A 10,106-nucleotide genomic window follows, 5' to 3' on the forward strand; every position below is an offset into this window, starting at 1 on the left:
AATAGCAATTTTTATTAATATCCGTTAGTTTTGTAAAAATCGCTAATAATTCCGATTCAAGCTGATATCGTATTATTTCCGTTAACTAGCTGAGTTTATTTTATTTTCACTCATTAAATTTATTTATTATTAATTTCGTTTTATTACTGAAACTTTTACTAAAAACCGATTTTATTAACTCGACACGATTTTAATAACGATCGAAGTTTCTTAACGACGAAGAAACGTACGTATAATTAGTAGCTAGCAAGCTAGCTGGTGTATCATTATTATTATTATTATTATTAATTATTATTATTATTACTCCCTCACCCGTTCCCCTGACTCTTTCTTTTCCCCTTTCATTTTTTCCTTTCTTTTTCGTTCTATCAGCAAACAACAGACAACAACAACAAAGGTGAAACAACAAATCTCCTCCGTATGCCATTTCCCATCGTTCAAACCCCAGATCCCGCCTCCATTCTCAACCAAATTCCGTAATTTTTGTACCATTCTCTTCCCCTTTCCTTCCTCCTCCTTTTAAGGTAAGAAAGTCTCCTTTTTGTAGTGGTTTCGTCTTTCGCCGTCTTATAAAAGTGTCGTCTTTTAGCTTCTTTATTCCGTTTTCTTGCCCTTTTATGAAGGATTCGAAGACCCGGGGTGAGGCTCGTGCCTTGTGGACCATTTATTCGAAGAATAAGGAGCGTTTAAGGTAACACGATTTTACCGATCCTATTATTCTTATTATTGTTCGGGGTTTATTATATTAATGTTATATAAGTATTTATTTATTATCGCTTGATTTTATAACATTGTTTGTGAGACGGGTTGAATTATAAGATGGGAATACTTAGTTGATAGAATGGTAGTAAGACCGTACAGGGCAAGTGTAGTTTGGAATTAAGGATGTTGGTGTGATCATTATCTATTATGGATAGTGGGATTTTAATAAGAGATCATAGGTTTTGGATCAAAGTAATATTTTCACTTTAATTGATTATAAAAGTTGAGAGGGGATGGGTTTTACATATGTGAGCGACGAGCAGATTTGTCAAATTGTAAGTAGGTGAATGTTGCACTTTGGGATGGATTATTTCATGGCATGATTAATACGTAAGTATTTGGGATTTTGGGATTATAAAGTACAAGACAAGTGCTTATAGTGGGATTGTTTAAGTTGGAATTTTGATTGGGATTTGAATTAATTTTTGGGACGAGAGTTACTTTTATAAGGGTGGCCTAGCCCTTGTGGCAAAGGTGCCTGGCCGTGGCTTAAGGCAAAGGCATGGCTAAGTCGCGAGTTTGGGCCGTATCTATAAATTGTTTTGACGCTAGTTTGGTTTATTTAAAATATAATTAAATTAATTTTCGTCTCATATTTTATATAACGATAATTCGTTAATATCGTCCTTTCACATAATTATTTTAGGTGGCTCATATGGGGTTGAAGATGAAGAGTAATTTTGGGGTTTTAGAAGCTTTCTCAAGTTTTTACTTGTCTCTTTGCTAGCGTAAGGTAACTATTCCGAGTTACTCGACGAATTAATGTCACATTAGTAGTTGATGTTGTGTTTGTTGTTTGATAAGTGTTTAGGTGATTGATAATTATCACATGTTAGGATAGTTTATAAATTGAAATTGTAATTAATAGGCTCAAAATGAATTTTATAGTGATAATTGTAATGTTTTGTTGATTGTGCTTTAAAATCGAGCCTTAATCCCTTTGACTGATTCGATGTCAGTCAATTGAGTGATTGGTCAGCCGCAATTTAACCCGTACCTGTCGCAGGGCTGGGGTTGCGGGTAACAACTCGGTTGGATGAAATTTTAAATGAATTGGATAATCGGCCTTTTTCTTGTTTTAGGCCATTCATTATATTTTTATCTCACATGTGTAATTAGTTGATTTAAGTAGCTTCTTATATTGTAAAAACGGCCCTAGATTCCCCGAAGCCTTTAATTGGTTAATGTTGTTAGAATTGGAAATTGGTATTGAGGATTCTGTTGGTTTATCTGCTGATTAGACTTTTACATAGCCTTTCACATGATAGAATATTAGAATTTATGTTGGTAAGTAGGACTTTTTGCCCTCTTATGGTTAAGTGGGTGTCTTAATTGACTTGTGTGGTGAGTCTTGTGTGGTGTGGGCTAAAGTATTCAAGTCGGGACTAGCGTGACTAGGTCCTAGGTGAGTATTTCGGCCTTCATCATAGATAGGTCTTTATAGTCTCTGACGAGTATATGTTCACTGCTTGATAGCCTTTGTGTTCCTGACTAGTGGATTTATATCCAAGTTGGGGCATGACCTCAGGTACTTATTTTGATAGTATGGGGTCAGCTTAAGTACTAGCCAACCCTTCGGTGGTGTCCTTAGGGTACTCACTTCACTTTGTTTTAAAAAAAGTTGTGGGTCTTGGGTGCGGTGGTGTGTATCCGCATGTCTAGGTCTCAAGGCAGATTTTAGGCTAGGGTTGTGTTGTCTCTTGGCCATGTTTTCTTAATAGTAACCGCCGAGCCAAGATACCGGTTCGATTACCTTCCCTACCTCGTGGTATAGACTCGAGTTACAAAGTGACTATTGACGGGACTAAGAACTTATGCCTGTCTTTGATATATTGCCCTTTCTTGTATGGTGATTCTATGAATCATAGAAGGTGAGATGCAAGCCGGCTATGGTTGATAGAGTTTGGATTCCTGGATGTTATGTGATTCACATGATAGTGTAGTATGAGTCGGTCTAGTATTCACATGCTAGGACTATGTGTTGTTATATTGTTGTTCACATGATAAGCACGATTGTCTAGCATCTATATGCTAAGGCTATGTGTGATTCGTATTCATATTCTTATGTTTACATGTTATATTAATTATGACATTTCGTGGCTGGGAGAACTCGGAGTTACTCCCCACTGACTGTGGCTTTCGTATTTGTATAAAATGCGAATGACAGGTAGGTGATGCATATATGGGGTACATGGACGAGCTAGCGAGCAAAGTAACCTTGGGACCTAGACTGGTTTTATTTCATTGTGACCCTTAAACCCTTTTTATGTCACATACATTTTAGGGACATATGTCTCCCTTTCTCATATTTGGTTTGTATAACTTTGTTTCGCGACTTTAGCGATGTTTCATTCATGAGATTTATTTTGGACCTTGCATGTTTGACACCTTCCCTTTTGGATATCTTTATAACAGGTTCAGGTTTTAAAAATTACAGGTTTTTACCCAATTGAACCTATTACAAACATATCCCGTCGGTTTTTCTCAGAGAATTACGTTTTTACTTTTCCGCAATAAATGAGGGTGTCAAAGTTGGTATCAGAGCATATTTGCTCCCGACGCACGTTTGTGCACCCCAATATAAATAACTTGACCTTAAAATAATAAACTTGAGAGATGGGTAAGATGGGTAGACTTAGGACCTTATGTTGTAGTCTCTTTGTGTTTGCTCTTTGTTAGGTACTAACCTGTTTGTTGATTGTCATTTGATAATTGTTGCGTTCTTAGATCAATGACCGTGAGCTTATCTATAGCTAATGGAGTTATTACCCTTATTATAAAAAAAAAAAAAAATTTGAACTAAAGGTTTTGAAAATATTTTAATGTTTTTCACTGGTTTTAACGTCAATTAGTGTTAAAGCTTGTTATTGGAGACGTCTGATAATTAGTTTTATCATTTGTTGGTGTAAAAATGTATTTTTATGTCTTTGAATTGGAATATTGATGTTCTGGAGTGATCGCCAAGAGTATCTCCGTTCCATTGAAAGGACACTTATATTTTACAAAGATCAAGATTTAGTGCCTATTGCTGAGGATTGAAGATTTGTTCAACCTTTGAAGAATGCTTCTACTTCCTTGAAGATATTTCTCGTTCTTTTTGTATCTCACCTTATTCTTAATCTCTTGGTGCTTATCCTCCTTCTAAACTCCCTTCTGTTTTACTTTAAAAGCTACGCTTGTACTCCTAACTTGTCTTTTGTTCCTTGCTTATCCTCCCTTATCGCCATTTGATAGTACTTTTTCTTGTGAGGAATGTTGACCTTGGTTGGAAAATTCGACTCTTTTAGTTTTACATCTTGACATGTTCATATATCCCTTTTTAAATTTCCTATCATTTCCTGACCTGGTTATTACCCTTTGTTTCCTTAGTGGAGTGATGACATTGTTGTTTGAGATTTGAGTATCTGGCGTTTCCTTGTGGTCTAAATTTCCTTTCTCCTTGATCATAAGCTTTACCGTTCATACTTCATTTCCTCGCTTCATCTTGCTCCTCCTTTAAGTTTGACACTCGTATCTTGTGAAACTCTATCTTTGACATCCTTGTAATTTTGACTTCAATTTTTACCCTATGAAAGTCATTATAGCTCTCTTGTGGCTTAAGTTTGAGCTCTCTTAACATACTTTGTTTTTATGCTATCTAAGTTACTTTCTTTTTGTACAACTTCTAAACTTTCAAGCTACCAGTTTCGATTCATTCTTAAAAGTTTATGTCACTTCTGCAAACCTAACCTATTTTTGAAGACTTGAAAATGAAAATTTGATTTAGTTCCCTATTCCTTCCTTGAATATAAACTCATTTATCGTAATTTTAATTACTAGACCCGAAATTTCTTTAAATTTTATCCAATTTCTATTAACCTTGATCTATTTATGACTTCTTTGTCAAAGTTTAATATTATATTTCCGGAATTTAACTCCCATTTTGGTTTAAAAGTGAAACCTTTATTTCTATTTTGGCTTTTTGCAAAAGAAAATTTGAGTAGATTACCTTTCTCTTATTTTGATTTTAACTTTGATCGGATGTTAGAACTAGTTATTGGAAACGTTTGATAACTTGTTCTACGCTTGTCGGCGAATGATTTTTGTTTTAAATCTGTCTTTGACTTGGAAAGTTAGCGTTCTTGTGTGCACGACAAGAGCAATTTCGTTCCATGAATGAGACTTATACATTTGAAAACTTTTCATTAATGTTTCTGAAAGTATTTTGATTTTCGATTTATACAAATGATTTGCCTTTTGACCTTATCTTTGATTTGGAATGTGATGTTCTTTAATACGTAACGAGAACATTTCCGTTCCTCTGATGAGAGTCCAGTTACTCGGAAAATTTTATTTGAAACTTTTGAAAGAATTTTAGTTCTTACGATAAGTAACCTTTTAAATGTTTTGGTTACCGATTCCAAAGTTCCAGTTTTGTTTTATATAACCTTTCATTTCTACTTTCAAGTTTCGAGGACGAAACTTTTTAAAAGGTGGGGTGATTGTAACACCCCGTATTTTAATAAGTTGGATAAAATTCTTTTAATTGTTACTTTATATTTAATTACGTTGGTTAACGATTTATATATTTATTTTCTCAGCTAATTAATTAATTTCATTATAATTCGATACGTTAATTTTAATAATCATTAATATGTTTATTTAAAGTTAGTTCGAGTTTATTGAAGTTAGTTCGGGTTTATTTATTTAATAATTTCCGTTTCTTTACGAGTCCTTATGAAAGTTGTTTTAAGTGAACCCGAGATGGATTTTGGGAACAAAACCGTCCAAATAGCTATTTTGAGCTTATTTCACTAAAATAGCAATTTTTATTAATATCCGTTAGTTTTGTAAAAATCGCTAATAATTCCGATTCAAGCTGATATCGTATTATTTCCGTTAACTAGCTGAGTTTATTTTATTTTCACTCATTAAATTTATTTATTATTAATTTCGTTTTATTATTTGAAACTTTTACTAAAAACCGATTTTATTAACTCGAAACGATTTTAATAACGATCGAAGTTTCTTAACGACGAAGAAACGTACGTATAATTAGTAGCTAGCAAGCTAGCTGGTGTATCATTATTATTATTATTATTATTAATTATTATTATTATTACTCCCTCACCCGTTCCCCTGACTCTTTCTTTTCCCCTTTCATTTTTTCCTTTCTTTTTCGTTCTATCAAAGAAACAACGAGACAACAACAACGGTGAAACAACAAACTCCTCCGTATGCCATTTCCCATCGTTCAAACCCCAGATCCCGCCTCCATTCTCAACCAAATTCCGTAATTTTTGTACCATTCTCTTCCCCTTTCCTTCCTCCTCCTTTTAAGGTAAGAAAGTCTCCTTTTTGTAGTGGTTTCGTCTTTCGCCGTCTTATAAAAGTGTCGTCTTTTAGCTTCTTTATTCCGTTTTCTTGCCCTTTTATGAAGGATTCGAAGACCCGGGGTGAGGCTCGTGCCTTGTGGACCATTTATTCGAAGAATAAGGAGCGTTTAAGGTAACACGATTTTACCGATCCTATTATTCTTATTATTGTTCGGGGTTTATTATATTAATGTTATATAAGTATTTATTTATTATCGCTTGATTTTATAACATTGTTTGTGAGACGGGTTGAATTATAAGATGGGAATACTTAGTTGATAGAATGGTAGTAAGACCGTACAGGGCAAGTGTAGTTTGGAATTAAGGATGTTGGTGTGATCATTATCTATTATGGATAGTGGGATTTTAATAAGAGATCATAGCTTTTGGATCAAAGTAATATTTTCACTTTAATTGATTATAAAAGTTGAGAGGGGATGGGTTTTACATATGTGAGCGACGAGCAGATTTGTCAAATTGTAAGTAGGTGAATGTTGCACTTTGGGATGGATTATTTCATGGCATGATTAATACGTAAGTATTTGGGATTTTGGGATTATAAAGTACAAGACAAGTGCTTATAGTGGGATTGTTTAAGTTGGAATTTTGATTGGGATTTGAATTAATTTTTGGGACGAGAGTTACTTTTATAAGGGTGGCCTAGCTGTGGCCTGGCAGTGGCCTGGCCGTGGCCTAGGCAGTGGCATGGCTAAGTCGCGAGTTTGGGCCGTATCTATAAATTGTTTTGACGCTAGTTTGGTTTATTTAAAATATAATTAAATTAATTTTCGTCTCATATTTTATATAACGATAATTCGTTAATATCGTCCTTTCACATAATTATTTTAGGTGGCTCATATGGGGTTGAAGATGAAGAGTAATTTTGGGGTTTTAGAAGCTTTCTCAAGTTTTTACTTGTCTCTTTGCTAGCGTAAGGTAACTATTCCGAGTTACTCGACGAATTAATGTCACATTAGTAGTTGATGTTGTGTTTGTTGTTTGATAAGTGTTTAGGTGATTGATAATTATCACATGTTAGGATAGTTTATAAATTGAAATTGTAATTAATAGGCTCAAAATGAATTTTATAGTGATAATTGTAATGTTTTGTTGATTGTGCCGAAAACTGAGCCTTAATCCCTTTGACTGATTCGATGTCAGTCAATTGAGTGATTGGTCAGCCGCAATTTAACCCGTACCTGTCGCAGGGCTGGGGTTGCGGGTAACAATTCGGTTGGATGAAATTTTAAATGAATTGGATAATCGGCCTTTTTCTTGTTTTAGGCCATTCATTATATTTTTATCTCACATGTGTAATTAGTTGATTTAAGTAGCTTCTTATATTGTAAAAACGGCCCTAGATTCCCCGAAGCCTTTAATTGGTTAATGTTGTTAGAATTGGAAATTGGTATTGAGGATTCTGTTGGTTTATCTGCTGATTAGACTTTTACATAGCCTTTCACATGATAGAATATTAGAATTTATGTTGGTAAGTAGGACTTTTTGCCCTCTTATGGTTAAGTGGGTGTCTTAATTGACTTGTGTGGTGAGTCTTGTGTGGTGTGGGCTAAAGTATTCAAGCTGGGACTAGCTGTGACTAGGTCCTAGGTGAGTATTTCGGCCTTCATCATAGATAGGTCTTTATAGTCTCTGACGAGTATATGTTCACTGCTTGATAGCCTTTGTGTTCCTGACTAGTGGATTTATATCCAAGTTGGGGCATGACCTCAGGTACTTATTTTGATAGTATGGGGTCGGCTTAAGTACTAGCCAACCCTTCGGTGGTGTCCTTAGGGTACTCACTTCACTTTGTTTTAAAAAAAGTTGTGGGTCTTGGGTGCGGTGGTGTGTATCCGCATGTCTAGGTCTCAAGATTTTAGGCTAGGGTTGTGTTGTCTCTTGGCCATGTTTTCTTAATAGTAACCGCCGAGCCAAGATACCGGTTCGATTACCTTCCCTACCTCGTGGTATAGACTCGAGTTACAAAGTGACTATTGACGGGACTAAGAACTTATGTCTGTCTTTGATATATTGCCCTTTCTTGTATGGTGATTCTATGAATCATAGAAGGTGAGATGCAAGCCGGCTATGGTTGATAGAGTTTGGATTCCTGGATGTTATGTGATTCACATGATAGTGTAGTATGAGTCGGTCTAGTATTCACATGCTAGGACTATGTGTTGTTATATTGTTGTTCACATGATAAGCACGATTGTCTAGCATCTATATGCTAAGGCTATGTGTGATTCGTATTCATATTCTTATGTTTACATGTTATATTAATTATGACATTTCGTGGTGGGAGAACTCGGAGTTACTCCCCACACTGATTGGCTTTCGTATTTGTATAAAATGCGAATGACAAGTAGGTGATGCATATATGGGGTACATGGACGAGCTAGCGAGCAAAGTAACCTTGGGACCTAGACTGGTTTTATTTCATTGTGACCCTTAAACCCTTTTTATGTCACATACATTTTAGGGACATATGTCTCCCTTTCTCATATTTGGTTTGTATAACTTTGTTTCGCGACTTTAGCGATGTTTCATTCATGAGATTTATTTTGGACCTTGCATGTTTGACACCTTCCCTTTTGGATATCTTTATAACAGGTTCAGGTTTTAAAAATTACAGGTTTTTACCCAATTGAACCTATTACAAACATATCCTGTCAGTTTTTCTGTAGAATTACGTTTTTACTTTTCCGCAATAAATGAGGGTGTCAAAGTTGGTATCAGAGCATATTTGCTCCCGACGCACGTTTGTGCACCCCAATATAAATAACTTGACCTTAAAATAATAAACTTGAGAGATGGGTAAGATGGGTAGACTTAGGACCTTATGTTGTAGTCTCTTTGTGTTTGCTCTTTGTTAGGTACTAACCTGTTTGTTGATTGTCATTTGATAATTGTTGCGTTCTTAGATCAATGACCGTGAGCTTATCTATAGCTAATGGAGTTATTACCCTTATTATAAAAAAAAAAAAAAATTTGAACTAAAGGTTTTGAAAATATTTTAATGTTTTTCACTGGTTTTAACGTCAATTAGTGTTAAAGCTTGTTATTGGAGACGTCTGATAATTAGTTTTATCATTTGTTGGTGTAAAAATGTATTTTTATGTCTTTGAATTGGAATATTGATGTTCTTGAGTGATCGCCAAGAGTATCTCCGTTCCATTGAAAGGACACTTATATTTTACAAAGATCAAGATTTAGTGCCTATTGCTGAGGATTGAAGATTTGTTCAACCTTTGAAGAATGCTTCTACTTCCTTGAAGATATTTCTCGTTCTTTTTGTATCTCACCTTATTCTTAATCTCTTGGTGCTTATCCTCCTTCTAAACTCCCTTCTGTTTTACTTTAAAAGCTACGCTTGTACTCCTAACTTGTCTTTTGTTCCTTGCTTATCCTCCCTTATCGCCATTTGATAGTACTTTTTCTTGTGAGGAATGTTGACCTTGGTTGGAAAATTCGACTCTTTTAGTTTTACATCTTGACATGTTCATATATCCCTTTTTAAATTTCCTATCATTTCCCGACACTGTTATTACCCTTTGTTTCCTTAGTGGAGTGATGACATTGTTGTTTGAGATTTGAGTATCCGCGTTTCCTTGTGGTCTAAATTTCCTTTCTCCTTGATCATAAGCTTTACCGTTCATACCTCATTTCCTCGCTTCATCTTGCTCCTCCTTTAAGTTTGACACTCGTATCTTGTGAAACTCTATCTTTGACATCCTTGTAATTTTGACTTCAATTTTTACCCTATAAAAGTCATTATAGCTCTCTTGTGGCTTAAGTTTGAGCTCTCTTAACATACTTTGTTTTTATGCTATCTAAGTTACTTTCTTTTTGTACAACTTCTAAACTTTCAAGCTACCAGTTTCGATTCATTCTTAAAAGTTTATGTCACTTCTGCAAACCTAACCTATTTTTGAAGACTTGAAAATGAAAATTTGATTTAGTTCCCTATTCCTTCCTTGAATATAAACT

The 10,106-nt window shown here is 34.8% G+C and overlaps 2 long non-coding RNA genes across 3 annotated transcripts; both read left to right on the forward strand.

Moving 5' to 3' along the window:
- The first annotated feature begins 424 nt into the window (after nucleotides 1–424).
- On the forward strand, nucleotides 425–3,124 carry LOC141609246 (uncharacterized). 2 transcript variants are annotated; one of them, XR_012527309.1, is made up of 4 exons: nucleotides 425–524; nucleotides 624–691; nucleotides 1,409–1,495; nucleotides 2,930–3,124. It is a non-coding gene; the product is annotated as an uncharacterized LOC141609246 (long non-coding RNA). The 2 variants fall into 2 exon arrangements; XR_012527308.1 differs by lacking the exon at nucleotides 2,930–3,124 and having other exon boundaries at nucleotides 1,409–1,642.
- Nucleotides 3,125–5,989: 2,865 nt separating this feature from the next.
- LOC141609247 (uncharacterized) lies at nucleotides 5,990–7,483 on the forward strand. Its single transcript, XR_012527310.1, has 3 exons — nucleotides 5,990–6,082; nucleotides 6,182–6,249; nucleotides 6,966–7,483. It is a non-coding gene; the product is annotated as an uncharacterized LOC141609247 (long non-coding RNA).
- Nucleotides 7,484–10,106: the final 2,623 nt, after the last annotated feature.

This window comes from Silene latifolia, chromosome 10 (assembly GCF_048544455.1).
Source record: "Silene latifolia isolate original U9 population chromosome 10, ASM4854445v1, whole genome shotgun sequence".
Classification (NCBI taxonomy): domain Eukaryota; kingdom Viridiplantae; phylum Streptophyta; class Magnoliopsida; order Caryophyllales; family Caryophyllaceae; genus Silene; species Silene latifolia.